General features: G+C 38.1%; 1 long non-coding RNA gene across 1 annotated transcript; it reads left to right on the top strand.

Moving 5' to 3' along the window:
- Positions 1 to 325: 325 nt before the first annotated feature.
- Positions 326 to 4460, top strand: LOC130542491 (uncharacterized). The gene is made up of 2 exons (XR_008957084.1): positions 326 to 427; positions 835 to 4460. It is a non-coding gene; the product is annotated as an uncharacterized LOC130542491 (long non-coding RNA).
- Positions 4461 to 6157: the final 1697 nt, after the last annotated feature.

Here is a 6157-nt window from a genome sequence, read left to right on the forward strand (position 1 = left end):
GAAGCTTATGTTGGAAAATATTTGAGCTACATCCATCTTGTGGGTTTCTTTTGTCTAATTCAAGCATTCTTTCGTAATTTAGTCTTCGTGATAAATTATTACTCAAAAGCATTTAAGCTTATTGTTCTTTCTTCAGAGTATTGGTGGTAACCCAACACTCATTCAGACGTTGTCTCTGACTTCAAGGTTTGGTAACCTCACCACACTATTTAATGAAATGCTTCATGTAAAAGGTCACCCCTAAGATTCCAAGTCCTGAGAGGGAAAAATTTCCCACTCTGCTGACAAGTTAGTTTCTAAGATCCAGAGTGGCAACTTGTGTCCTTTCTTTGCATGGGAAAGCTTCAGAGATAAGAAATGCAGAGAAGATGCTGCTTCTAGAAGCCATGGAAGTTTGTCCCTTTGGTGACCTTAATGACAAATCTGGGTAAGACAGGCAATGGGAAAGTGATCTGCCTGCCAGAATATCAGCAGATGTCCTCCTGGATGCCTCATCTGCATTGTACTAAAAACACATGGAAGTTGTTTTCTACAGAGGCAGAGCTCTGCCCCAAACTTGGTACTAGATCAGTTCCATACTGGGGAATTACTGGGGAAGTTTTTTCCCTCAATACCACTGTCATTATACCACTTCCTTGCTTAAAAATATCCCATAGTGTGGTGGTGCTATTGTTTGAGTATTTGTGTAGCCCCCAGATTTATGTGAATCCTAACACCCAATGCGAGGATATTAGGAGGTAAGGCTTTTGTAAAGTGATTAGGGAAGAATCCTCATGGATAGGATTAGTGCCCTTATTGAAGAGGCCTGAGAGAACTCCCTTGTCCCTCCACCAGGTGAAAACTGCATGCGAAAGCATCGGCCAAGAGCCAGGAAGTGGGCCCTCACTGGAACATGATCGTGCCAGCACCCTGATCTTGGACAGCGTCCAAAACTGTGAGTAATGTATTTCTGTTGTTTATAAATCACTCATCTATGGTATTTTGTGACAGCAGCCCCAACAGAACAAGACGGGTAGGCAGAATAATGGTCCCTAAAAGATGTTCATGTTCTAATCCCCAGAACCTGTGAAGATGTTGCCTTACATGGCAGAAGGGCCTTTGGAGATGTGATTGGGAGATTAGTGTGGATATCGAGGTGGATCCAATATAATTACATGAGTCCTGAAAAGCAGATAACCTTTTCTAGCTGTGATTAAGGAGAAAGCGAGAAAGTGAGAAACCAAGAAAGAGAAGGAATGTGGTGGCAGAAGAAGGGTCAGAGAGGTGAGGTGGAAGGAGAGATTTGAAGCATGAGGGAGACTCTCATTGCTTTACTCAGTCCTCCAAACCTACCCTGACTATTCCTACTACCAATCCTCTGCTTCTCCGTTTTGAATCTTAGCAACCTGTGGTCTACGTGCCATTCTGGAACAAACCCAAGTCTAATCTAAACTTTTTCTCAGTTTTGTGCTCCTGCACCACTCACTGCTTTACTACACTGTACACCTAATACAGAAATCCTCAACCTTACTGGTCTAAGGATTTCTTTACATTCTTAAGAATTATTAAGGACTTCAAAGATCTTTCATTTATGTGAGTTCTATTTATAATATTTATTGTATTAGGAATTAAAAAATCTTTAAACCATTATTAACTTATTTAAACACAAGCGTAACTCCATTTCATGCTAACATATGTAACCTATTTTAATAAACATAGCTGTGTTTTCCCAAAGAAGATAATTTAATGAGAAGTGTGGCACTGTTTCAGTTTTGCAAATCTCTTTGATGTCTGGCTTCATAGAAGACAGCTGGATACGCCATCTATTGCTATATATCATTTTGGTTAAAATATTTGAGGAAAGTCTGGCCTCAAACTGATGGCCCTTGTGAAAGGGAAATTATTTAAAAACTATTTCCTGGTAACTCTAGATATTCTTCTTTGATATTACACCAAAACTCAATAAGTAGTAGTTTCTTAAAGATTAATTGCAATGTAGAACATGAAACTATATCAATGAACCAATTAATACTCTGTCACATCAAAATCCATTGATTTCCTTTACACTTTGAACGGAGTTTGTAGCATGCGTTTGTAGCATGGAGTTTGTAGCATGCATGATTGGTCATTTGGAAAATATTGGTTTATTCAGTTATGCAAATCTTAAGTGTTGACACAATTTATTATGCAATATCAAAAAATTGTGTTTGTTAAAATCACCACCAGTCTCATCAAAAAAGTATTTATGTATTGAGAAGCTGTCAAGTTCATAGTAGTAGATACAAGATTTCAAAAGTTCTAATTTTCTCTTGAAAGCTTAAATTTTATTGTTGTCAACAAATATTGTCAGTTATGTTGCTTGATGTGACAGCTCATTTCATTCATTTTTGAGAAAAAAAAATGCTGCCAAATATCCAGTATGAAAACCCAAACTGAACTAATTTGTCAGTCCTTATTGCATGAAAAAAGTGGAAAGTCCAGCTTGCGAGTCAAACTGCAATGAGGGAAGTCATCGACATCCAATGAAATCCATGAAATGCTTAGATCTAGAACAGATTTCCCTACAATTTCAAAGAATCTGGTCAATGTTCCTTCACTTAGAGTAGTCAGGTCACACAGGCATGTGCCAGCCCCAAGAGAAGTGGGTAATGTTTCCACAGAGATCCTGCTTGGCACAAGAGAGAAAGGAGGCAGAGTTGAACGCAAAGTCATGCTGATCTCCCATTTTTTCTATATCCTCTCCATCTGAGTGATAGATATCAGGAGGTAAGGGCAAGCAAGACAGGGGGGAGGGGGCTTTCTCATGAACCAGTTCAACCTCTTGATGGCTAAGACTGAATAAAGGGAAGATGAGATCTGGAGAGGAGTTCCGGTAGAACCAACTGAACTGAAACTTTGGGCTTCCCAGATTCATCCCCATCTCTTCCCATTCTGTTCTTTAAGGACACTGGGCCCCAACCAGAGAGATGTAATCATCAGAAAAGAACCAACATAAATCACAGTTTAGAGAGAAAGCAGAGAAGGGGTGGGGAGAAAGGAAAGGAAGGGAAGAAAAAAAGAAGGTAAAGATAAATTTAAAGAAAAGTATAAAAAAGATAAATAATTCAAACACAGTTACACTTTCAAAGAAATTTAAAACTTAAACAAGCTCAATAGATAATAGATTATAAAACAATGGAAGATCAAATTCATAAAGCAAGTGTTATATTACATCATAATGAAATAAAAATGGAATTAGTACAATTTGAAGTGAAGCTTAGAATATAAGGCATCATATAGAAAGATATACAGAGAAAAAGAAGAAAAATCGCAAAAATATCTATAATTTATAGAGAAGACCATTATATCTAAAATATAGAGAATACTTCATGTTCCTAAAGAACACAGGGGAAAAAAAAGTATTCAAAACTCTACCAGAAAGAATTTCCTTCAAATAAAGATTTGTAGACAGAAAAAGTATTCCTGGTGCCAAGAAAAATTAATACAAAAAATTACTGTGACACATCTTGGCGAAATTCAAGGATAAAGAAATAGTACAGGCATCCAAGCAGGAAAAAAAAAAGTGTGGTGTTAAAGGGGGAAATTGTTTCTTCCTCAAACTTGTCCATAGCAGCAACTCTTACTACCAGAAAACAATGGAATAGTCTTTATAAAACTGAAGGGAAGTATGACCAAAGAATTTTATGCCCAGATAAGTTGTTTTTCAAATATAAATGCAACAGGCATTCTCAAGCATGCGAAAACCCACAGACGACAGCCCCCATAATTTGTTCTTCAGAAAAAGAACAGCTTCTTGACAGTGAATCCATGCTAAGATAGGAATCAAAATTTAAAACTTGGGAATAAAGGATCTGTGGTTAAAAAAAAAACCCAACTGTGGTATGTAGTAAACAAATTTAAATCTAGAATTAAGACTAAATAATTATAAAAATATGGTTACAGGGGCGCCTGGGTAGCGCAGTCGTTGGGCGGCTGCCTTCGGCTCAGGGCGTGATCCTGGCGTTCCGGGATCGAGCCCCACATCGGGCTCCTCCGCTGGGAGCCTGCTTCTTCCTCTCCCACTCCCCCTGCTGTGTTCCCTCTCTCGCTGGCTGTCTCTCTCTGTCAAAATAAATAAAAATCTTTAAAAAAAAAATATGGTTATAGTAAAAATAAGTGGCTACAAATCTTTACATTTTAAAAATAATATAACAAAAGTCAAAAACTAGAGAGAAGGCAAGTTGGAATAAGACTGCAGTGTGCTAATCTTCTCTTCTCTCATAGCAGGGGATTAAAAGATGAAGCCTGCCTCTGTATGGTATATTTCCTTCACAGGATACTCTCAACAAATCTGTCAACCAGTAGTAGTGTCTTTGGGGACAGGAGAAAAACAAGTTACCTTCACATCTCCGTCTCCAAAGTTAAGAAAAAAGTGGCTTGAGGAGTAGAGACATAATTGGGCTTCATCTCAAGAAATGGATCTGTTCAGAGGCAAATCCGAGGTTAATAGGATTTTAGTATTTTCCTCACCTAAAAAAGGATATATGTAGATTAAGAAAATGTTTCATATTCTTTGATTACTAGGTTATACAAGAGCTGTCAGCAAAATGCTTGAAAATTTCTTCTTCCTGATTTTGTTTATGGTTTTAGGAAGAGTAACCGTATTGTCTAGGCTAACTTGACCATCGGTGGTCATTTTTTCCTATTTCACAGTGTTATAACTGGATACATGAGAGTGATTCATATGACCACACTTGTATGACAGCAAAAACAGAAAAAGAGTGCATGAGTGCATGTGGTGTAACTTGGCTAGGGAAATGTAGAACTATAAAATTACAAAGGAAGATGAAATTTCCAGTGAGTAAACAATTCTGCCTATCGTGTCCCTGACGTGTAGATAAGTCAGCGGAAGCACAGATAGAAGATGGGCTTGCACATTTGGTTAGATTTCACTTCAGAAATGTAACAGAGCTGAAAGTACACGGGCACTGGCATCGTAGAAACCCGATTCCAAAACCTAGCACTGCTCTTGTTTTTTGAATATCTTTGGACACGTTGGGCAGTAGTTTCCTCATTTATAAAATAATATCACCTACCACAAGGTTGTTGTAAAAACTGGTGAAATCGTAGATGTGGTGAACTCAGTACAGTGTATAGTGGGATAGGTTCTCAATAAATGGCAGGTGGGTATAGCCGATTAGGAAAGAAAACAACATGAAATGCTTTGGTCTAGAAAGCAGTTCTGGAAATACTTTTAACTAGTTGGGAAAGACCATCATTCGCCTTTCACTTCAAACTGTCAACCAGACAGGAGTCAAGTTCTAACCCCAGATCCTCCACTGATGTTCTGTGTGGCCTTGGACAGATGATTCATCTTTCACCCTTAGTTTCTTTGGCTGTGTGATAGGGGATCACTCCTACCGATGCATTGTTAGAGCCAAAAGAAATTTAGAAGGTATAAGAACTCTGAGAAATACGGCATTGTATACCAAGGTGAGAAGACAGAAACAATTGTTTTAATTTCTACACTTTCTCTTCCTTTCACTTTGCTATTCTTTCTCTTAAACTAAGGAACTGAGAAGCTCTATGCTCTAGGAGGGGGGCATTTTCATATCTCTGTGCCCCTCTCCTACAAAGATCCATTTAAATGGAATATCCTTCCCCTTGGTGCATAAAAGTCCTTTATCCCTCAAGGTTCAGCCTAAATGGCACTGCTCTTCGAACTCTTCCTTAACTATCCCCTTATCTGTGTTCTCATAGTACACTATCTCTTTTGCAGCTCTTATTACATTTTCTGGTGGTTATTTCTTTATTAGCTCTGTCTCCCAGTAGCATATAGAACATGAAGTGCTTATAATAGAGACATTTTCTATCACCATCCTCTAGCAGAGTGAGTGGCTTAGAGAAGGAACTCAATAAATATTTGTGGGGAGAGGCAAAAGCTAGAAGTAGAGAGGAAATGACCAGTTACTGAGTATCTGGTAAGTGTCAGGCATGTACTAAACCCTTCATATACAGTATCTCATTTAATTCTTCTATCACTGACATCATTTTTGTATTCATTCATTTAACAAATATTTATTGAGCTCAATACTATGGCTCAAGCCCTGTTCTGGATGTTGAGAATACAGCTACTCTTACATGCTTAGGCGGAGACAGACAACAAACAAATTAGCAAAACATACATGCAAATGTTAAA

The sequence above is a fragment of the Ursus arctos genome, unplaced genomic scaffold, assembly GCF_023065955.2.
Source record: "Ursus arctos isolate Adak ecotype North America unplaced genomic scaffold, UrsArc2.0 scaffold_36, whole genome shotgun sequence".
NCBI lineage: Eukaryota > Metazoa > Chordata > Mammalia > Carnivora > Ursidae > Ursus > Ursus arctos.